The 24140-nt window shown below is 45.4% G+C and overlaps 1 long non-coding RNA gene across 3 annotated transcripts in view; it reads right to left on the reverse strand.

Annotated features, from left to right (window-relative positions):
- Nucleotides 1-24140, reverse strand: part of LOC121095559 — an 88469-nt gene that overhangs the window by 36968 nt on the left and 27361 nt on the right. For 2 of the 3 annotated variants that reach the window (XR_005830149.1, XR_005830148.1), the window contains 2 exons: nucleotides 4679-4726; nucleotides 4372-4520 (listed from right to left, as the gene is read on the reverse strand). This is a non-coding gene — a long non-coding RNA (uncharacterized LOC121095559). Of the gene's footprint in view, nucleotides 1-1153; nucleotides 2866-4371; nucleotides 4521-4678; nucleotides 4727-24140 lie in introns of all 3 variants that reach the window. The other variant, XR_005830147.1, reaches the window with a different exon arrangement.

A 24140-nucleotide genomic window follows, 5' to 3' on the forward strand; every position in this document is an offset into this window, starting at 1 on the left:
TTTACACACAGGTGATCGGATAAAAGTCTCTGGCCACGCGGGCGTCCGTGTCGCTGATCGGTGAGCGTGCTGCAGGCGCCTGATCAGAGTGTGCCAAGGAGAGTGTGTTGATTTCGCGGTTCCCAGGACTTGCTCTGCACCTGGCTTCTTGTTAGTGCATAGCTTGTTTTCTTTCTCACCCTGCTTGCTCCCAGGACAATTTAAAGTTGCTCTGCAGCTTCAACTAACAGGCCTGGGTTGTCCGACCTGGACAATGGTAACATATGTCCTCGGTCCTTTAAAAATGCCTCCACAGGTTTTGGGGTTGGTTTTTTTTTGGAAATGTAGGCCCTCAAAATAACTATTCCTTTCAAAAAATTCTAGCTGCGTGCTTTGTTCAAGCAGTGTTCCCATGAAATACAAAACATGAAACACAAGCAAGTGCTTCTGCCAGCCTTGACATAAAACATTTAAATGACAGCAGCAGATACAGTGAAGCTGTAAGAACCAACAGGTCTTTCAGCATCCAGGCCACAACAAAAGTGTCCAGCACACGCAGACTTCCATTGCAAACAGTCTCGGTAGTTGTGGCAATCATGCTGGTGAAAGGATGCAAAAGGAGGCAAGATTCGCAGGGAGGAAAAACGTATTTTAGTAAGTCAACGAACAGTTGACTTCTGGTAGAGCTGGAAAAAAAATACACACAGCTCCTACCTGAGAACTGAAACAGAAGCTGTAAATGTTACCCATTGTCACCATTTGTAGGAAAACTGGAAGTTCTAATGAAGACTTGGCTCAGTATCACTCTGCCGTTAATATCTATAGGCAAACGGAAGCCTTGTGTTGCTTTACTCCTGTTTACCTGTTTTAATAGCACTCAGCTGAAACATTCAAAACCTGGTTAATATCCAAACACCAGGTATTTTGCTGCCTGACTTTTAGCAGTGAACTGAGAAACCAAAGCTTAATCTACCAGAAAGCCCGAGGCAAAAAAAGAGCACTTTGCTGTCCTCATCCTCAGGGTCATAACAGGATCAGGTCCCAGACGTGCGGCCATGCTACAGCCAGTGCTCACCAGCCACACATCTACCACATTAAATGGTATTATCCAAGCCTAAGTTTATCAATACCAGCTTAACTTCGCACTGAGGATTCGTTCTTGGATTATACCCACCTAACTAATTAAGATTACAGTCCAGCCAGACAACGTGGATGCGCGTGGTGAGGAGAAAATAACTCCTCAGACACTGTGGCCACACTTCTAATCTCTTAGCCAAGACCTTCCATGTCCTTTGATGTCCGGTGGAAATAAGCACAAGACACAACGTAATTCTGCTAGTGCAAATACATCTGTCATATCGTGTTAAACAGCATTTTTCTTTTCGAACTTGGTTTCTATTTCTTTTGAGATCCCCAGCAAGTGAGATTCCTGGCAGCTATTGTCGCTCTGTTGAAGCACAGAGAACCCCCCCAGCCCGCGCCCAGCCGAGGACTTGTTAATAATAAGCCTTTGATGAGTGAAAGTCAGCAACATCTGTGCTGCGCCTGCCCTGGGCGCTGAGCTGCTGCGCCAGCTCCAGCGGGTCGTGCTGGCCAGGGCTCCGCAGCCACTGTCAGACCACACTTGGAACAGCACGTGGCTGCATCAGAGGGAGAGACGGCCAAGCGCCGGAGCTGCCTGGCACCTTTCTAATTACACAACGAGCTTACATTTCAGTTTAATAAGCTGACGTATTAAAACCGAAGCTTTTCACAAGAATGGCTGCTCAGAGAGAGGTGGTGACAGAGGACTGCCGCTTGGCCTCCCGAGGAAGAGGAGGGAACCCGACAGCGCGGGCATCGCCTGGGATGGGGGGAGCTGGCCGCAGGCCTGGCACTGGACCTCTGCAGCTGGGGTGAGCCGCTGAGCAAGAAGGCTGCAGAGTCAGTCAGTGTCTTTCAGTCGCAGTTAATCATACAGATGATGGGAATTGCATAACTCTGCAAACATGTAATTAGAGTCTCTGTCTGGAATAAAGTTCAGAATCGGGATATAAAATTGTTTCAGAATAAAGAACTGAGTCTAGGTTTTCTTCATCCCCAAAGATGCTCTAGTGGAAAGCCTGCTCCAGCTTTCTTCCCTCTTCCTTCCCCTTTGCAAGGTGTCCAAGGCCTCACTACTCCAAGGCTGAACAGAGACGAATCTCACAATCCCAAGCAGCATTAAAGTTCTCTTCTCAATTCTTCCTTTTAAGCCCTGGCTTTAATTTGCCAGCCTGGCATTTCACAGATGATGGGAATGGATTGCTGTGTTCGAGTCTGCAGGCACCACATTCACAATGCTTGTATCCCAAGGACAGCAGAAGCATGGTGACTGTTCGAAAAGCCTCACTAGAGATCCAGGGGAAAAGGTGTGACCAGAGACTACAGGCAGAAGCAAGGACAACCTGAGCTCTGGCATCTGATGAAATCAAAATCGTTCCCCAGCAGCTTGTTGCCTAGACAAAACAAGGCACTGATCCAGTGTTTGACCTTACACCTTTTAAAGCGCCAGAGTAGTTATATTAAGTGTGTACTTAAGTGTTTTGCTGGAGCAGCCCTTCCCAGGCTCATCTCTCTGTGGCTCCAAGCACGTGGTCAGGTAATACCCAGGTAAAGCAGCAACCTCAGTCAGGGCTCAGGAACAGTGACAAAAAATAGCATTCAGCTTGCATGCAGCACAGGGCAAGCTAGATGGCATAAAGGGAAACGTTAATCAGTTGTGCTAGATAAGATGCCAGGAGAAAAGTTGACCCTGGCACATGTGCTGGACTTGCAGTGAAGCAAGGAACGCTTGCAGGAGGGCTGGAACATGCATCTTGTGAGATGACAGGCCTGTCACTCCTTCCAGCCCTAGAGATGTATCTGCTGGGAATACCACCAGGGATGCCATTAATGGATTGGAGTTAAACATGTTAATAATGGACACGCTAGGGAATCACCCCCTACCAAAAAAAAGAAAGAAAAAGTAAAACGGACAAAACCTCTGTAAGACTGTAATGGGCCAAAGTACACCAAAAATCAGCATGAAAGCAATTTCCACATACACACTGTCACTGCACCTCCTCTGCGTTTTGCAACAGAGCATTTAAAAGGTCAAATAAAAAGACTTTGTTTGCAATGTAAAAGTCAATGGCTTGAAAACATGTTACACAGTAATCTGCCGGCACCGAGTGGTGCCTCTTCCGAGCTGCCTTGCCATGCTGATTGCAATGCAATTTACACAGCTGGGCAGGCCCACAGGTGGCCAAAGCATGCCAGGCAGGTGGCTGCCTGTTAAGAGAGTGAAGGATTATGCAAAAGAGAGGACATTTCCCAGGGAACGAGATTTCATCTCCTGTTAACACCAGTGACCACCTAAAGCAGGTGCCCATAAATACAGGGGGGCATAAATGCAGGTTTCAGCGTAACATGGGACACTCACAGCAACCACCTAATCATGGCAATGATTTGACAAGCGCCTTCTGCATAAAGAGAGCCACAAGCCCCCCCAAACTTTAAAAATCCCTCCAGCCGGTGAAAGTGGAACATCTTTTAAAAGGTCTTTCCTGGCACATGCTGAATACAAGCTGCAGAGACGTGCAGAGTCAGGTTTTACTGCTGCTAAACCAACACCCCGGCAGCATCATGGGGGAACATCTGGATCAGAAGGCAACCCAGAGTCCTGACTGTTAGGGTCATCTGAATTCCTCTTCCTTATTTCTCTGCGTGCCCACCAAGATACCTGTTAGGCCAGCTACCACAGCATTTTCCAGACACCAAGGAAACACTATCCCCTCACTTAGCCCAGAGTTGCAGCATGCCTGTAATTAGGTAGGACAAGAACAGACGGAAGGGAGAAGCTAAACCTGCTGGCTCAGTTTATCTGCAAGCCATCAGTGGCAGACTGCCACTCCACAGCCTCACAGTTCTCTCCTTTCTTATGTCCCGTCACTCCTATCTGATACAGAGCATTTAAACACTACAGAAAAATCTAGACCAGATAAATATACCTGCCTGCTTAGTCACCATCAACAAAGATTCCTCAGGTTCATCAGACAGCAATATCAGACAATATCTTAGCATAATCCACAAACTTATAACAAAGATTTAATATTATCTGTGTACAAATGAGTCCAGTAAAATAAAATAAAGGCTAACAGCCACCTGTTTCATGACAGAAACTTCCATAAATGTCATGAAATTTTATGCTCTCATAAAACAGTGCAATGGAAAAAAAAAACCCTTCCATTATTTCACTACAAGGGGCAAAAGCTTTCATGGTACTTGCCAGGACTTGTTCAGAGAAACACAAAAATAAGCACAGAGAAACATATTGAGAAAAAGGACAAGGCAGTAAAATTACCCAGAAAGCGGCTGATAATTGAGGCTTACCAGCATGTCTTTGCATGACGGTGCTCTCATGTCGCAGTTTTTGATTGCAGGATTTCTGGGACACAGACTGTGTCGTCCTCCCCTCTAATAATGATTTGCAGTTTTTACCACCAAATTTATCCCAGCCTGAGCAAGAGTCTGAATCACACCTGTGAGGAGGAAGAAAACAACAGTAATGCATTTCTTTTGTAAATAAACTGAAGCCAAGCTGGGGCACAGTGAGGATGGAAACCCAGTCAACTGACCACTTCATCCTAGTAATAATTTTGACACAAATACTGGCACAACCATAGTCCAGATTACTCACCTTCTTTTCTATTCATCAGTTTATGGATTGCTGTGCGTATGTCAGCTCCTGAAAAAAACAAGAGAATAGCACTGCAAGATACAAAAATATCAGTGTTTTGTCCCCATGTTCTGCATTGCTTGGAAATCTTCTGTTGAAAATTTTCTGCTCACACGTAATTTATATGAACAATGGGAAGTATGCAAAGTTTGAAAAAACTAAGCTGCAGAAAAATAAAAATTAATCAAAATAACTCAGTAACATCAAAGTATCCTATTTTGAACATATATATATTCAAAAGAGCACATTAATTTTTCATTTCAATGTTATTTTTAAACTTCATTTCACAACTGTCTCAACCACTTCGTTCTCATTCTGCAGCGCTCTGGCAGTGCCAGCTGCCCTGGCACCTTTGCTGCATGGCTGCCGGCACCACAAAGCTCTCTTCAGCTTGTTCGTGTCTGCCAACCCCAAGTCATTTCAGCCAAATATTTCTAGTAACAGTCCCTCTCATCAACATCACAAAATCAGAAACGTGACGTGCTCTCCGTTAGGGCTTTGTCCATTTTAAAAGCCTCTATGCACGGCAGAAGAAAAGAACTCTTCCTGCGGACTGGTCACCTGGATGTTTGCGATGGGTAATTGCTGCCCAGCGACAGCAGAAGCCTACAGAAGCTTCCAAGTTGTCTGCAAATATTAAGGACGGTCCCCAACAGGATAGATTAATGGGGGTGATGCATGAAAAAACATTAAGGGACGCAACATAAATGCAACAGCCATGAGTTATGCGTTTACCTTGTTAATGTAAGTAGCATGCATTGTGTGCCTAGGCTATTGGTATTAAAAAAAAAAAAAAAAAAAAAAAAGTGTATACATGCCAGGTATCTGCAAGGCTGTGTGTAATACATCCTTTGAAGCACACTTGCTAACATGAGGTTTTACTGCCTCGTCTTTGGTAAACTTCTTGACTAGAGGTGCTTCCAGAAACAAACAAACAGAACAACTCCAGCTTGTTAGTCTCAACACTTTACGTAAATTCCTGGTGAGAGATCTGTTGCCCCCAATTCCCTGAGGTTCATCAAAATTAGTTCCCACAGTGAATTACTGAAGGAGGGCCAAGGGAACAGCCCGCCCTACCCGACAGGTCAGTGGGTGGCATCACACATTTCAAAACCCTTCTGCGTACTTTGGAATTTAAAATCATGTGCAGCAAATATCTGGCAACTTTTGACATGGCCAAGAAGGGAAGCGGACAAGTAGCAAATTCACTGTACACAAGCAACTGCAATGTGTTTCAGATCTTATGCAATATTTAAATCCCAAATCCCAGGATGCAGTGTCCTGTATCAGTACTAATGACTAAAACTATTGAAAGTCATTAAAGAACTTACTAATCAGTCTCTTAATTGAGGCTATCTGCTTCCCATTACACAGAGACAAATTAAGCAGGTTAAAACAGTTCCCAGCAAACATCTGTTGAAGCAACCCAAAATTAATGATAAATAAAACCAAGTTCCCTTTGTGGTTGATTCTTCTCCCATCTGTACCTATAAACATGCTATCAGTACTCATCAATCCAAAACAACTTTGAAGTACCTTCCCATCCTCTCGCAACATCTTCCCACTAGCCTCTTAATCAGTGGTGAACACGAACTGCAACGCTCTTTTCCCCACTTGAACATGTTCACTTGCCCACTTGCAGCCACCGCGGTGCCGCCTACACCTGGCAGCGCAGCGCGCTGAGCCGTGCCAGCACCATCCGTCAGCCCACTCCTGCCTGCGTGCCCTCTGCAGGGCAGCACACCGGTGCCCGTCCCCTCGGGCCAGAGCTGAAAAGAGACAGACAGAGGGTGCGGAGCCGCAACAATGCAGTGGGTAGGGAACTGCATTTCAGTGTCACCACGGCGGTGCAGATGACGTGCCACGCTGTGGATAGCCCTGCAGTCACCCGTGCTGCTCCTTGCCCTGGCAGTACCTAGCAACACAGGTGCTGGACTCTGCACTTGCCAGGTAGCTAGTAGCAGCCAATATTTTTTTAAAAAAATAAAGTAGTGAAATCCCAATACTAGACCCACTGAGAAAGTGCTAGTAACTATCCACATTGCCTGCTCAAATGCTAATTGGTACATTGGAGAAATAGATGTAGTACACCATCTGGGCAGATCTCCAGAGTCATTTTCGAGAAAGGTATGTTCAGCACTGCATGTACTGGGCAAGGCTCTTCCTCCGCCTCAGCGCTCCCAGCACCGTTCAATACAGCGCACAGCATGCTCTGCGCATTGGCTGGTGCCCGAGCAGATAACCGTGATCTCCCTTCCCCCAGAGGCAGCTATCTCCAGACGTCAGTAAATTAGAGAGTCTCCTTGACACTGATAGACAAGTTGTCATGGAGCTATTTTTCTCTTTAACAGAGCTGCAGAGAGCTCTGCCTGCGTGTCTGGCTCATGATAAATGGCCCAAGGTATTCATTTGCTCACTTGCTTATTGCATTGTCCACTAATACCTTTGCTCCAAGTACTCACGTTGCTGTTGCTGCATGGTGCCTGGCTCCCACACTCCCCCACAGGCAGCAGCTATTTTGACAATAAGAGATTTTAAAGGGTGTTAAGATCAAAGACCTTCTGCAACAGCTTCTTGGTCTAGCAAAGTGCGACACAAACAACGTTCCCCAGGCCAGGAGGAACCTCTCCAGACCTCACCGAGCACCAGGCGTGTGACAGCTCTCATTCCCCTGCAGTGCTCCCCTCTTCCCCAGCTCTGAACATGGCACAGAGCTGGTCCGGGCAGCTGGCCGAGGCTGACCAGTACCAGGAGATGAACGATCCACTGGGGAACCTACCCTTGCCATCCATCATGCCGGTATGGAAAAGCCTGACTTCTGAGGGGTCTGGGGTATAAATACATACTCATAACCACCTGGATAGATTTTCAAACTAGCTAGATGTCCAGCTGAAATCAAAGTTGATGAAAATACTGGTATTAATAAGAATTAAGCATATTTCCAGAAAAAGTAAGCTTTGAGAAAATCCTAGTGGGCACCTAGCTGCCTCTTCAGGCACCATTACCTTTTAAATAATGTCCCTCGGTGACAAGAAATGTCTGCCTTTGTTTAACACGCCCATACAAAAGCTCAGATAAAATTCCACAGAAGATGGCTAGGGAAAAGCTGCATTCGCAATTGAGTTGCCTTAGTGAATACAAGCAAATGAACTTGGAAGGTCACTGACATCTCTTGGCTGCCAGCCCACAGCCTGGTTTCGGAGCAGGGGACACAAGCAGCCCAGGCGCTGTGCACGTGGTGGCCCACAAATGCCGGCCAGAGCTCCCCTCTGCCGAATGGGAGGTACTGTACACATAGACTGGTAAATTGGGAATCTCATGGTTAGTTATTGCTGAAACAAGGTCATTTGAATCTCTCATCTATTACAGAACTTTGGCGTTTACATTTTAATAACAATTTTCACCTTCCTTTCATGTTTTACATGTGCAGATGGATTTGACACATGCTACCAAGCGCTTCTTTGTGAATCTACATTTTTGGGATTTTTTTCCTTTCCAAACAAGAAAGCTGTTCTACGAAATCTAATGCACAAGTTGTCTGTCCTCCAGCTTCATCAATGCCAAGTTTCTAAGCAAGAGCCATCGGGAAGCTTTCAATCACATACAGTCCAGACAGAGCTTTTACATATGAAATGCAACAAAAAGCCCACCAATGCCCCAGAACCAGCAGGGAGAGGCAAGTTTGCAGGCACAGACGACAGCACTGGCATCCGTAGGACCTTGCTGATTATCATGGATGCAAGAAAAAGCAGGAATCTAAAATCTGAACTGCAGCTGTGCAGCAGGACCAAGGCAAGGCGGGGAGAGCAGTCCTGGTGAGAGCACACTAAGAGCTTCCTTTAATCGTATATCCTCAGCAGCAGAGACACGAGTTAATACTGGCTAGGCACAGACCCATCCCAATGGTCCTTCTCAAACCAGAGATTTCACATCAGAGACCTCCCAATGAAAGAAACCTGCATCTAGCACCTTGGCATCTGAACTCAGAAATTACCATTTTCAATTATTGCCTTACCTCAACAAACATGGCAATTCACAGGGGACAAGAGGATTTGCAAAACCAACCTCAGCTCTTACAAACTGAACTCAGCAAATCCAAGTTAGAAAAATCCTCTGCAACCTTGCACAAACACACCTTCAAGCTGGCACTCAAACTGCACTGAGCTAGCTCGTGCTTTTTCATCCTGGGAGAACAGAGGCAAGCGCACGGAAAACACGAGGGGGTTTTTTTACGGTTGTATCACTGCTCTGGAAAGCTTACTCAGGAATCCATTATTAATGTTCAGGTGATGGTTTGGACAGTTAACAGCGTTGACCCAAGGATGCAGACATGTGGCTTTCTGCAGAGAAAAGCAGACCAAACCCTGGAGGTCTGCCGCGTAAATGCTCTGAGCACCCAAAGTCTCAGACTGAAGATATGTAAGGAACAGTGTTTTGGAAGCATTGCATGACCCCACTTCACAAACCAGAGTCACAAAAATAAAGAAGGAAATACATTTTTCTTTTCTTTTGATCTACTGCTGGCAGACTACTAGACTGAATTCATACTGCTGGTTGTGTCACACCCTCCTTCTCCTCTTCCTACATCTTTCATGTGCAAGCAGGCATATTAACTCAAACGTATCTTAGAGACATCCCAGCTTTTTCTGCACAGCTGAGACACAAAATTTCCTAAAGAAAGAAGCTGCTAGGGCATATAAAGCAGGTCAAAATAGTAAGACAAAAATACTTAAGTGGCAGAAATTCTCTAGTTAGAGTTGCTGCTGGGTCCTATGCTGCCTCCACATCTTGAGAGTTTTGTATTATCATATTTTATAGAATATTGGATGAAAGGTGTCATCAGGAGAAATGGTGAGGAACATGAGAATAACACCAGAAAAGAAGAAAAGCAGGTAAGTTATCATCAGAAAACCCAGCCAGTTACAGATTTAAAGGATAATCTTAGTTTAATTTTTTCTGCTCTCCCAGGTCTCCCAGGTCCCAAACAGACCCTGGCAATCAGCCTGTGAATGTACACCCTTTGGAAGGTTTTGCAGAGCTAGCAATTATCATAAAATGGCTTTTTAAATGTTTTCTACTCCTAATTGTCCATATCACCACCCGCTATAACAAGGGCACTGCACAAAGTTTTTCAGAAGGAAGCTGCTTCATGCACCTCTGGCTGGAGACAGTCTATACTGAACTCTGACCCCTTCGGATGGGATAAATTAGCAAGGCTCATGCAAAAAAAAATTACTCTTTCTTCTGATTCTGCACCATCTGGCTCCACACACAGCTACGAGCACTTGATCAGACTAAGTATCTGACATGAGCTCACAAAAAGCAGGAAAAGATTTGATTGTTAGGTTTTCCAGAAAAAAGATGAAAAAATGTTTGAAAAAAACTTGGCTCCAAATTTATCCAGGACATGGTTTTTCAGCCTTCAGAGTGAAAATGCATGAGATGGAAATAGTCCGGTTCAGCCCCAGCACAACACAAAAGCTGTCCCACCTACCACAGAAAGGCAAAAGGGGATTTTGACTCCTTGCAGCCATCCCATTGGTATGAAATTGGCAGCCATGATATAATTGTATCCAACGCTTTTGATGGTTGAAAAAAGTTAATTAGAACTTCTGAAACAATGAGACATCCAATTTTTCAAATATGATTCATCCTGTGTCTGAACTAGTCTCCTGAGGGTCATTTTCATAGTAAATTAATCTTACTAATGTCAGACGTAAATTATCAGCAGTGACACCATGACCACGGTGTCAGCAGCAGCAATGGCCTTGCTGCAGACAGGCATGGTAGTGACACTGATGATATCGAGTCTGACAATGTAAAAAATTAGCTTACAATTAAAATAACTCCAATGACATCAAATGCAAAAGAGGCTCATTCAGACCTTGACCAAGCCTGCCTCTAGTTGCAAGCTCTGTTTCTTCAATTTTCCCATCCGGAGATGATGGGGCTAACACCACTAGCCTTCTCTGTACAGTGCTTGAGTGGTGCTGTCAAAAAGTGCCAGACACCTTGACAAAAGCCACCTATTCCTGCTGCTCCTAGTCAGTGGAGAGACAAAAGCTCCAATGACTGTTGCTGGGACCTTTTAGGGAGGGAGGAGATGGATGGGTAACAAACCAGCCGATACATCCCTGTTGGACATGCACTGATCTTATTGCCTTCTAGTCACTCAGACATGGACGTGAGCCTTAACAATTAATCAGAGTCACGGTATGGTTTGCATTGGAAGAAACCTTCAAGATCACCCAGTTCCAACCCCCTGCCACGGGCAGGGGCACCTTCCACTAGCCCAGGCTGCCCCAAGCCCCGCTCAGCTTGGCCCTGAACGCATATTAAACAAGATTTCTTTTTCGCTTGACTTTAAGCACTGAGTATTACAGCAGAAGCTCCTGAGCTCAGTTCAGTTGTGAAATTCTAAGAAGTCACAACACGCACTGGGAGTTGGGTAAATAAAACATAGCGAGTAACTCTTCTAACTATTCAACAGCCTTTGCCTTGGAGATCACAGCACTCTTTTAAGGAGTTTTAAGCCATTAAATGAATACATCCTGGAAGCAATTTTGTCTGCTGCCTGTTTGCAAGCGGGTCAGATAATATGATAATATTTCATATTTTTCTTGGCAAGATGAACTTCAGAACTGGGTTCTAGCAAATATACTCTGTGATCTAAACCATCATTTGATATGTCATCAAAACTCTACAACATCTGACCAAATTATTTTTTTTTTTTTTTTTTTTTGTCAAGCACTCTTGCCAGGAGAATTATTAGCCAGGATTTGCAAAAAAATGAAGAAAAAAAAAAATCAATATTAGCACAGGCAGAGCAAATTCATTTGCTGATTAATGCAGGTATTGCTTGTATTTTCTTTTACAGTCTCAGTTATCATTGGCAATATAAAGGATGCAGCAACTGTTTAACCACATAACCTTTAGTGTCACTTACAAACCAGGCTTAAATCACGGCCCGGCTGCAAATTTCATTAAGCCTGGAAAGGTGTTTTGCTGAAGAATCCAATACTAGCACTCATTAAAAAAATACGACACTTAAAAATAAGATGTGTGACTTTTTTCTTTCTGCATTTCCCAATTGACTGGCAGGCTGGATTTCCCCTTCTGCTCCCCACAGGTGCCAACGCAGTTGCCCCTCAACCCTCACAAGCTGTGCCTTGGCCAGAGAGGCGGGACCCCCCAGGGCAGCTTGGCATACCCCCAGGGTGGGTCGGCGTGCCCCTGAGCTCCTGTTCCACCTGCTCAGAGGCCCCTGTCCTCCACCACGGGCACAGAGCCTGCAGCTCTGCTGTCGGCACCGCATCATGGCAAGGGGTGATGCTCAGTCTGTAAGCACAAGGTTGTGAATGCGGGAAGCTGGGGAGTAGATGAGGATGTGGGGAGGTTGGAGGCAGCAGGGTCCAGCCAGTTCCCCTGTGCTGGGTGCCTGTTTAACAGGTGCCTGCTGGCAAGGCTGGCAATACCATGTCGGAGACCCCCTCCTCCAACAGCCACCTGGTCTGAAAAGGTGATGCCACAAAGAGAGGGGAACGCAAGCACCACAACCACACGTGCAGAAATATTTCCAATAGCTGTATTAAATGGTGGAAACTTCTTCCTGGCAGCAAATGCCCTGCAGACAAAACACGAGCCAACACCACCTCCCCACACCAATGTCATCATTTTCGAGAAGGTGCTTGGCAAAAGTTAATCTAAATTAACAAGAGTTGTGAATATAGAGCAGATTAACATCATCGTATCTTCACATGGACAGCCTTATTCAGAAGTTCAATTCCCCTGGTTGCCTTAAACTTAATTCTCTTACCGATTATACTACAGTAAGGTGGCAGCTTTCAGCCTTCCTGGGATTTGCAGGCCCCCGGAACTGCAGGGGGGGACATCGCGGACCCCCGCAAGCAGTGCAGGGAGCGGACAACAGCCTTCTCCTGGGTTCGGCTCTCAAGCAAGCCCCACGGCTCCCTGAAACAGAGACTGAGAAATGGCTGGCTAAGTCAAAGAAAAGCCACATTAGTTCTGCCTAGGAGAGTTAATGCATTAAGTAATCGACGTTAATTGCCAATGTGGACATTTTCCCTCGGTACCCTGCTCAGACGGATGACCAGCACCACAAGGCTCGCTGGCTTTTGGTAGGAAACTGATAGACCTATAGATAAGGATTTTGTAAACTTCATAAAAGCTCAGCAATTTACATTTTGTTATTTTAAAAAACTCTCCCAGACATGCGATTGAACACTGCATTCATAAATCTCACACACAATTAAGAGTCACATCTAAATCCTGTAGATTAAAAGTCGACGCACAAAGCGTAGCACTGACCAGTCCCGCTGCCCGGGTAACGCCGAGCACCATTTTGGCAGGAAAAACCCTATCCCATCTATGCCGCTACAGCCGTCCCAGCGGCACCAACAATTTGAAGACCAGTTTAAACCCTTGAAGCCAAGGGAGTCACGCACACAGCGGTGGCAGCACAGATGCCAGGTGAGCGGCCATAGCCACCCCGGAGGGCCGGTACCGGTGGGGAGCCGGCGCCGGTGGTTTGCTGCAGGAGCAGAATGCCATGTGTGTTGCCCCCCATGAAGATGCCGGCTGTTATGACAAAGCCATTCCAGCAGCCAGCAACTGGTGCTGTGCTTGGTGGCACCCCCGCCAGCCTCAGCGGTGCTGCCGCCTTCCCCTCGGCCGCCGACTGGCAGAGCCCTGCCAGGTGCCGGGCCGCTCAAGCCGCCCCGGGCAGCCATGAAGGGGGTCTCCCTGCAGCCCGAGGGGCTGCCCGAGCACTGGGCCAGAGTGGCCACTGACAGGCCAGCCAGGGCACCCAGGGCCATCAGTAATGGCTTCACGGTCAAGAGACGACTCACCCGAAACAACATGAAACGGCACGGCCGGCCCTTCTTTCAACCAGAGACGCCGCCGTGGCGTGGCAGCCTGGCTCCGCGGCGGCCGGCCCGGGAGCGCTCACCACCGCGGGGACAGGCATGCTCCACAGCCCCCGGCCAGCCCGCCGCTCCTCAGCCGACACCGCGCCGCAACCACAAAACAAACTATGCAACAAAATAAATGAGGCTGGTAATTTGTATCGTTCCACTGCTTCGTGAGCATAGCGAAGATTGTAAATTGGGTGCTGTATTAAAAATGACAGAAACGCATTGGTTCCCGTACAAAGAGAGTGATTTTACTCAGTTGTTTGCACATTTCGGCATCTGCAGGCAGTGACAGGCCAGATGGAAATGGCAACGCAGAGACGCTGAGGCAGCCACGCTGCGAGGTAACGCACAGAAACACCAAAGAGCCGGGGAAACGCCTACACGGCGGCAGTGCATTTGGTGGCAGCACGGCAGGAAGACCAGGCAGGGGACGCCGGGTCCCCAGGCAGCCCAAGGAAGCCAGGGAAGCAGGGATCCACCCTGAGCTCCACCGCTGCTCCCGAGGGAGCAACCCTGAGCCCTCCTCGAAGCAGCACATCACCTCCGAACGCACTGTGACACCCTGGAGCGAGGGGCAAAAGGAGCACGTAAACGGGAAGACACAGTTAGAGAGGAGTCACCCGCGCAGGCTCGTCAGAGCCGGGGAGCACATCACCCAACGCCTGCAAAGTGGCTGCGGGAGCACAGCAAAAGCAAGCATAGGAACAAAACCTTGGCACACCAGGAGGATGCTGGGCCTGAAGAGAGCGACACAAGCTGTAACGATCAAAACAAGTCTGAAAAGTAATAACAGAGGAGCTGTCTGTCTGAAACAAAAAGATCAGTGGCTCCAGACACTTTTCGTTTATTAAGGTTTGTTCTTCCTAAAGGGCTTTACTTCAGGGTGATCTTGCATTATAAGGCAGGATTACCCTCACTTCCTCCATTCTGCCAAGTACAGAATTCTGTTTATGAATTATTGAACTCTTCATTTGCTGTGCGCGCTCTGGGTAATAGAAGCCTGTGTGTTAAGAGGACGACCTGCCGATTATTGAATTTTCATGTGCTTTATTAACATGGCACATCAAGTATACACACATCAACAGAACACTGAAAAAAAAAAAAAAACCTGTTTGCTTTAGACTCAAATATTATGCAAAGCAAAGAAATTATTACAGAAAGGACTTCCCTCCCAATTTGTTAGCAGGTGCAATTATTGTGCCACTTAACCTGACTATTTTAATGTTCATCTCCTTCTCTACTCCCTGTGAAAGCTTTATTACCAGCACTATAATCATTTAAAAATAAGCTAAAGCCTTAGACTGCTGAAGAGTTTTGGTTTTAGAGCTTAAATAGAGGTGCATAGCAAGGATCACCGAATCGGAAGGAAGCTGGCATGTAATGTACTGTGCCTGCTGTTGGATACATCTCCAATACCATTGCAGGGAATAAAATAAACAATCCCCAGTTTTAATTAAAGGTGAAATTATGGATATAGCTCTTCTGATGCCAGCATGAAACAGAGAGAGTCAGCGGTTACCTGCATCCCTTAGCACTGGTCAGGCAACTTGGTAAGATGCTTTTTTTTTGTTTGTTTGTATTTGTCTCTATCAATCACACATATCCATACCCAGCTGGTAACTAAGTACCACGCAACCACTCGCTCACTGCCCTCCCCCTCTGCAAAGGGATGGGGAGGAGAATCAAGAAGGAGTGTAAAACTTGAGGACTGAGACAAGAACAATTTAAAAATTACCAAAAAGACTCCAAAATCAGTAATAATAACAACAATAATAATAATAATAAAAATGAAATACAAAGGGAAGGGAGAAAAGAAAAGAAATGATGCACAATACAGTTGCTCACCACCCACTGAGTGGTGCCCAGCCAGTCCCCGAGCAGCCAACTCCCGGCCAGCTCTCCCCAGTTTATACACTGAGTGTGACATTCCATGGTAGGGAATGTCCCTTTGGCCAGTTTGGGTCAGCTAGCCCGGCCGTGTCCCCCCCCCCCCAGTTTCCCGTATCCCCCCCAGCCCTCCCGCTGGCACAGCCTGAGACACTGAAGAGCCCTTGACTTGGTACAAACAGCCCCAGCAACAAGCAAAGCCACCGGCGCTGCTCTGGCACCAAAGCCATCCCACAGCGCTGCACCAGCAGAAAAAATACGGAAGAAAATTAACTCTATCCCATCTGAAACCAGGACAGTATCCAGAATGAGTAATAAAAAACATGGCAAAATCTAATTTCTTTCCAGACACCAAAGAGATATTGTCAGGCACTCTTTGCATTATTTCGTCAGCAAGAAGCTAGACTACAATGAAGGCAACTACTGCAACTACGCTGCAGCGATAATGTCAGGGTTATAAACAACACCCTCTTGTTATAACACCACTTGTTATAACATAGCAAGTTATAACTTAAGTAACAGGCTTCAGATATAGTTTAATAATTAAATAAATCAGGTATCAGCTGCTCTTTGATAACACTAGTTTGGAATGGCCTGTACAGGCTGGTTCTACACAAAACAACTGCATGCAAAAACTGCATGGAACTCATTAAAGTAGCATCAAAATTTGAATACGCCTTTGTGACCTCCTTGTCATTCTTTGATTCTCTTATAGACCTTCCACTTCCAAACATTTAGGCAGGCGTTTAACAAAGCATTCAAGGAAAACAATCGGGAGGGTGCTGAAGGACATGACTAATATCTGACATGTAGAAATACTGTTGACATACACGACATTGCTCATGTATGTGGGGTTAACTGTGTGTGTAGGAAGCCTGCTGGATCAGGGTCGGCACACTGCAAACTCCAGCTGCACAATCAGATCTCTGCCTGAGAATGCTTCTGGAGAAGGACGTGCTTCAGGAACTGCCTGAGCCTAACGAGGTACAGCAGGCTTTGCTGAAAGAAGGCCTACATACCACAGATGAAAACTTTTTTCCAAATTTGAAAGGGAAACGTATTTCACAAGATACATAAAAATGCCATCAGGAGTTAGTAAAACTATTCATATAAAATAAAATTATCCAGTATGCTTATTCAATCATACTCCGTCATTTATCTGTCTTTACATATGTAGAAGAGAAAGAACTACTTCTACTTGTTAGATGCTTAAGCTTTTTGAAAGAGTAACGTAATAAGTGAATTGATAAGTAATGAAAGCATTAACTGTCATATAAAGATTATGACTCTGGTGCTCAGTAGTGCAATTAAATTTAATGTTTGTTTCTCTGTCTCTGTGAATAACGATAAGATTTCCCTTGTGAGTATCTAAGCAGCTGACTGACAACATTAGGACAACTGCTCTTGGGTAGCCAATGCAATCCATTACTAACCATGTTGTTAAAACTAAGTTTTGCAATTACCTTAAGTGCTAAGTGAGAAGATATTTAGGTATGATTACCTACACAATAAATATACATAAAACTATCCCGAAACCTGCAAAAAAAAAAAAAAAAAGAAAGAAAAAAAAAAAAAGAAAAATAAGGACTCATCTGAATAATATTGAGATGCAAAGATGCATTCATTTTTTTCTGTGATGAGCCTTTAATACAGGTATGATTACCTTCACAAACACATATTTATAGTTCTCATTTCTGGAAAAAACAAAAAAACCAGAGAAGCATTAATAACAACTGAAGATCAATCAAAATCAGAAATGCTTTCTGAAAAAAAAAGGGTAATTGAGAACCAGAAAACTTGACACTTATAACAAATGGCTCTTGAGGGAGAGGCATTATTTCTGAAACATGTTGACTGTTACCTAATTAAACAGAGGAAAACATTCTGGTGGCTAGATTCCCAGCACCCCAACACCACAGTTGTTCTTCAGGAGTGCTTATTAGTAAGAACAGTGGTACTGTTTTATAGTAGTGTGTGCACTCTCACAGAAGAGTTCAATATTATTCTCTAAAATTCATCCTTTCGGAGACAAGGAGCATCTCACGGGACAGCAGAATGTGTGAGGACTTGCAGAACTGGCTGAATCATTTAATGTGGATCGTTCACCTCGCTCACACTGGAATTTTGTAGAAAACATTACTCACTGTTTCCTCTCATCACTTGACCAACCTCCACAATGTCTCAGATGTCTGGATGAAATGATCAGTCTTCGGTAACGGCAGTAACGATCACCCTATCCTCTGCTCATCCAAACTAAGTTTCACCATCTCACACAAAAATGCCACAACAGACAGCCCCAGCTGCAGCTGGTGCCAATGAGATATTAGTGGTGTCCCAACAACAGGAAGAAGCTGAACAGATTTAAGTTAGGTCAGCTATAATTGCACTGTATTAATCAACGGGATCATCCTCCCAGCAAAGCTGGGGTTTCTGTTGTGCTCCCTGCATGCTCGCTCCTCTGCCCTGCGTGGGCAGAGCTGCTGCCACATCCATCAGGCATCAGGTCCCAGGGTGCTGACTGGCTTTGGAAGCTGGATGGCCATACCACTGTTCCTGTCTGGTTTTCTGAGTCTCATTTTCCTTCCCATTCATTTGCATCACTATGTGCATCCCTGTTTATCCAGGCCTTACAGCAGCAAACCACCCTGTCATTCAACACAGCTCTGCGCCGCAACACCTATCAAATTTATTGAACGCTTCCTCAACCACCTGAGTTCTTGGTGATCTGAACTTATTTAATGTCCCTGGGAGATTCAGTTAGTCAAGATGGTACAATACGTGATATACAGGATGTGACTGATGTTAAATCGACTACAAGATAATTAGATGCTAATGTCACCATTGTGTCAGGATGACATGAATGTCACTATCTAACACATCTGTGTAATTTCTGAGTGACTACGGTGTCACCTTGAAGCTTGTTAAGACACTCTGATGGTGGCAATGATGACATGATTGCAATATTGCCCCACACATAGGGTGTGCTGTTTGGGTGCAGGCAGGTACTGATCACTGCAGAGGCATAACAGTGTCACCTGCAGTCATCCAAAAGCCTCCAACCAAAGCGAAGCTAACAACAAAACTGAACTGAAATGACTTTCTTCACTCTCACCTGAGCTCCCACCCGAACTCCTCCCTCACGTGCATTCACACACTTGGAAACACTTGGTTTTCTCTGTTCTCTGAGGCTTAGATCTGGTGATCCCGAGTTACTGATTGCAGTGCACACAACACGCAGGAGCTAGATGAAGAGTAGGCAGATGTTGGTGGCTTTTCTCTTCTCTCTTAACCTGGAGGAGCATGCTGTCCAGCACCAGCCGGTGCATGTGAATGCAGCCCTCAAGGTCTGATCTTGGATGACACCCTGCATTCCTCGGGTGCTGGGGCATCAGGGTGGATGTGGGGTTCATTGCTCCGTGCCAGCTCGTGGCTCTGCAGGCCTGGCCACTTGCTAACGGCAGCGTGCCAGCAACACGTGAGTCGCCAGCAGTGGAGCCAGGGGGAAATCTACTGAATCTACTACCTTGGAAGAATGAGTTAAGAGAAGTTGTGGAAATCCTTATTTTGGGGGAACCTGAAGAGTATTTTTGATCAAGAAACCGAAGGACTTTGGGGGTGGAGGGAAGAAAGAAGGTGCCAGAGCACACCACCAAAATAAGTGGTACAATTCATGTTGAACCTTCTGGTGGATTAACATATACAGAGCTGCATTTCATGAAACTGCATTTCTCTCCCCCATTTTTTTCAGCTCAAGATGCAAACTCTAACCAGGTATTAATCATAATGTTATACATAGGTCAAGAAACTCTGGCCCTTTAAAATGTACACGATTCCCAATTCTTCTCATATTGAAGCTACAATATTTACACTGTAATTACACAAAAGTAAAGCATTCCTGAAGTGAACTGAGAAAACATTACTTGGGTACCTGACTATCTAAAGCTCTCCCATGATTCACTCCCACTTGCTTTTCTTTTGCTAATTACACAGGCGCGTCTCCTCCCATTGCATCCCACCACCCCACCACCCCCACCCCGGAGCACCCTCCCTCCTCCCACCTTGCCCAGCCCCTTCTCCCAGCCTTGCAGGTGAGAGGCCAAGAGAACACCCTTGAATGGACACACTTTTAATCGCTAGACAGGTGAGGACATAAAGCCTGGCCTTGAACATACTAATTAACATGTAGCTGAAGAATGAAGGCACAGTCTGGGATATTTTCCTACAATGCCAAGTTAAAAACCAAATAAACACAGAAAGAGAGCATGCCATACCCGTTTAAAAAAAAAAAAAAAATATCACAATGCTTTATGTTGAAATATTAAGAAAGAAATAAGAAGCTGCCCTGCTTGGTGCAGCCAGGTCTATGCAACTCTGCCTCCAAGGCTTCTGTTCTGAGCTGCCTCCCAGCCTAGACACCTGGGTGTTTTCCGGGGTGTATTTCAGTGACAGTTCCCCACCCTGGAGCCCTCCTCTCAGGGAACAGTGCCCACTCAAGCCCATGGGTCTCCCCCTCCACCGCCTGCAGCCACACCACAGGAGCTGCAGCAGAAGCTTTCCAGTGGCCGCTGCAGCATCAGGAGCGAGCACTGCCCCGCGTTCCAGGTGATAATGACGGGGTAAATGGGAGTTCAGCACCCGCCATGCATACCACACTTCTGCTTTTATGAGATCTGCTATGTAAAAACTGTCCTCTTCTGTACCACGAAACAGAACTTATTTTAATCTCTGCTGAATCTTATCAGACATGCTGTACCTATCAGCTCTTTGACACAAAAATCAAAGAAACACTCAAAATAAAAGGAAACTGGTATAAAATGGAAAAGGAAGAGGATATCTACAAAAATATCATGAACTTTAGATGCACAAATATATTTCAGAACTCCCTTTTTTTTAAAGAAGTTGTTGCAGCCAGATGTCTGGTTCAGAACAAAGAGGATCAGGAGTAGCCCCATTGCCTACAATAAAACCCTTCCTACCTACCCTGGCTTTGAATTTAATTGAGAAGTCACTATTGGCCTTTGCATTTTAATTATACTCAGAAAACTTTCTTAGTTAGGGGGCATTTAGGAGCGCAGGCAATCTATGTCCTAATAAACACATTTGCCTGTGGTTTGTGAGATTCAGGCATGTACATCCGAGGCTTGAATGCCTTCTACTGGGAACTCTGCGGATGGATAACTGGAAAACCACAGTGGGGCCAGTGGAGCTGAGCTGCCGCCAGCTGCTCTCACCCAGCTCCTGGGAGACGAACCACAGCCAGCCCGTCCACATCTGCAAGTTCTGTTTCAACACCGACAGCTCCCAGCGCTGTGTCCTGTGCCGGTAAACAGTATTTATATATGCAAGTGACCGGATAGGTGTATAATTGCCCCTGTATATTCATTCTCAGTGGGAGTTTTTGAGTGCTGGGCATGTTCAGAGGCTTGACACTAAAACATGCAGAGCAGTGCATTAAGGCATCAAAAAGGGTAACTTAAAAGTCATTGCCATGGCTACGTGACAACTTATTTTGCAGTATAATATGTTCTATGAAATATGTATGATCCTATTTAATATATACCATTTGTTTTTAGCATTTCATTTCTGATAATAGCCTTTTAATGATAATCATGGTCTTTTAATGATTGTAATAATTAGACTCTTATAAATCAATATGTTTTATGTTAAATATGCTGAAATCCTTTAAAAATATTTATTTTTCCCTCCACTTTAGAAGCTGCTTTGCTCTTTTGCAGTGTCTGGGATCTGTTTAGAGCTGCATTCAAAAGTCTTCCCGGAGCCTTATTTCCTTCCCTGGCTGTGAAGGGCTCCTCGTACCTATTTCTTCTTCCCTTAAGGATGTGATGAAAAGGGCAAAATCAAGCATCCATTGTTTGCATCTAAAATGCCATCAATCACATTCTTCATCTTTTTATTAACCAGCAACCATTATAGGACTAAATCTTGGCAAGGAGCTTGTAAACAAAGGGCTCAGAACAACAACACAACACTGAAGATACACTGTATCCAGCCAGCTAAAAACATCGCCTGGTCTCAGGTGTCAATACAACCAATAATATTTCTTTACAGACTTCACATTTTTTTCTTTCAGAGCTAATATTAGACAGTTACACAGCTTACAACTTTCCAATTCTTTGGAAAACCCACATCCTTTCAGTCTTTCTTGTTAAAAAATATTGACAGCTTTCAGTAAGGTAATATGTCCAGAAGGGAAATCTCATAATTCATTTGATCTCACAGTGCCCCATATTACATAGGAAGGTTTAATTATACATCTAACAGTTACTCACCCATTTTGACATCGTTTCATTAGACTTTTATTAAACACAGGACTAGGAAGAGAGAGAATTATTTGCAATTCTTTTTACTTTTTTTTTTTTTTTTCCCCAAGGGAAAAGTAGCTGCTTGCGAAAGTGTTTCTATATGTCTTCCCAGTGACAGATCTGACAGCTCTCCTCTGTTGGTCATGTAAGAGTAAGACTTTTTTTTTTTTTTTTTCTTTTCCAAACAAATAGGAGATTCACCAAAAATTTAGAAATGGGCTTGACTGAGACAGTACACGGATTTAAGTCAGGTTCAGAGTCCAATTTCATCAGAAGATAAACACATCAGCATTTGGCTGAGCTGAGGTCATTTCCGACCCACCCAGCTTCCTACCTGGTTTTGAAAGCAGGCGCTTGATTATCTTAAAGGTTCCCATCCTTATTTCAAGGTTACTTTGGCTTAGTGAAGAGCTTCCAAAGACCTTGGGGAAAAACCAAAATGAATAGAGCATATCACTGTTTAAATCTCATTTTCTCAGGAACCCAGTTTACAGAAATGAATGCATAGAGTCATCACCCTAAACTCCAGGTGCCTTCACGTGCCACAAAGGCTGCCGAGCTGAAACTCAGGCTGCGCCTCAGCGAGCTTCGCATCAGCAGGTTCCACATCTGTCTGGATTTGTGCAAAAAGCACAGGACTTTCTCATGAGGGCTTCAACTGTGAGGCACACTGGGAACCAGTTAAAAATAGGAAAAGATAAGCCACGTTACTCTGTTAGCTGGCTGGCTGACCATGTAACACTTCACGTAGTGAACAACTAGGAGGAAGGATCCTACCACTCCTTGTGCCGCAGACGCGGAGCAGCCGACATGCCGAGCCCATGGCCATGTGCAGACCATGCACTGAAGCCACATCCCCACAGAAGCATCCCATGAAGACACACAGAAAATCCGCGCTACCTCCCACTGGCGTGAGCTGTCGCTGCCCAAGCTGACACAGCAAAGGTGAGCGTAGCATTGCTCCATGGCAGTTCTGGGGGCGATTAAGGGGCAGTGCTTCAGCCTACAAGGACAGTTCTCTGAACATTTTCAGCAGTCGGAAACAAAGGGACTCTGAAGGGAGAAAAAAAGGATTTTCAAGGTCCTAGCAAGAACCCCAGGATGAATGAATGCCATCAAATGACAGTTTGGCCCATGGCTTTTTTGCCGCTCTTGAAGTTTTCCTTCTGCAGCCTCCTCAAAGCAGCAGTTTGCCTGACGGAATAACATCGCTCCTCTCTGCTGCTGCCGCCCGCTTTCAGCCACCTTCCCCTGCTCACCCCCACAATGCTGATGGCGTTACAAGCTGGCACAGAAGATGGTGTAAGCCCTGTCCAGGCTGGCAGCGAGCTAACCCAATTTTAAGGATAGTTGTCTTTAAAACAGGCAATACTAAATGGCATTTGAAAGCTAAGAGCACTCCCAGTAGCACCATATCAGGCTGGGTCCCAGATGAACACACCTCACATGCGTCAGAGCTCAGCTGTAGCCCTGTAAAACACTGCAACACAACTGGCCAGCGGCACAGCCTCTAAGCAACCAGCACAGTTTTAAATCCCATTATGCCAAGCAGCACAAGCACTGGGACAGGTTTACCCAGCTGATGGCTCAACCACCAAGCAGAGAGCGCTGCCAGAGCAGTGTTTTCTCGGATTGTTTTTGGTGGTGTAAACACCGTGCTTCCGGAAAGGCGCAGAACAAGAGTTAAGCTACCTGCCGCCGGCTAACGACGCCTGAGAAATCAGACTCTCAAGAGGACAATGAGCACTGCAGCTCTTTGTGTGCACATGGAGGATGCAGCACTTTGCGTGCTGCTGTAGTTGGTGCAGCAGCACCCGCCTGTGCTGCGTCTCATGCCTCCTCTCCCGCCTGCACCTCCAGCATGGCCAGATCCTGTCCTGCTCACCCACGACAGAATGATGACTGGGAGATGGAAGAAGCATCTCTGCCAGGCCTGAAAATGGCATCTTTGGTAGATGTATGAATCCATTATCATGCATTCGCAGATATTTTAACATTTTCAATGAAGAAAAACTCAATTTAAGCAATAATTATAGCAGATCCCCTCTCTATAGTAACAATGAAAAGAGAACATTATCACCATTGCTTGTGGCAACAACTTGAACAAAAACGGGTTAGAGGGGGAAAAAATAATTAGAATGAGACATGCATGCCTAACTCTGAAAGAAAGACTGTTTATGCCTAATAAATTAGAGAAATTGCTCAAGAAGAGTTAGGCAAGAACCCGGCTTATTTATCTGTCACATACAGTACACCGCATGCTGGCTCCACAGGCTG

Source organism: Falco naumanni, chromosome 11, assembly GCF_017639655.2.
Source record: "Falco naumanni isolate bFalNau1 chromosome 11, bFalNau1.pat, whole genome shotgun sequence".
NCBI lineage: Eukaryota > Metazoa > Chordata > Aves > Falconiformes > Falconidae > Falco > Falco naumanni.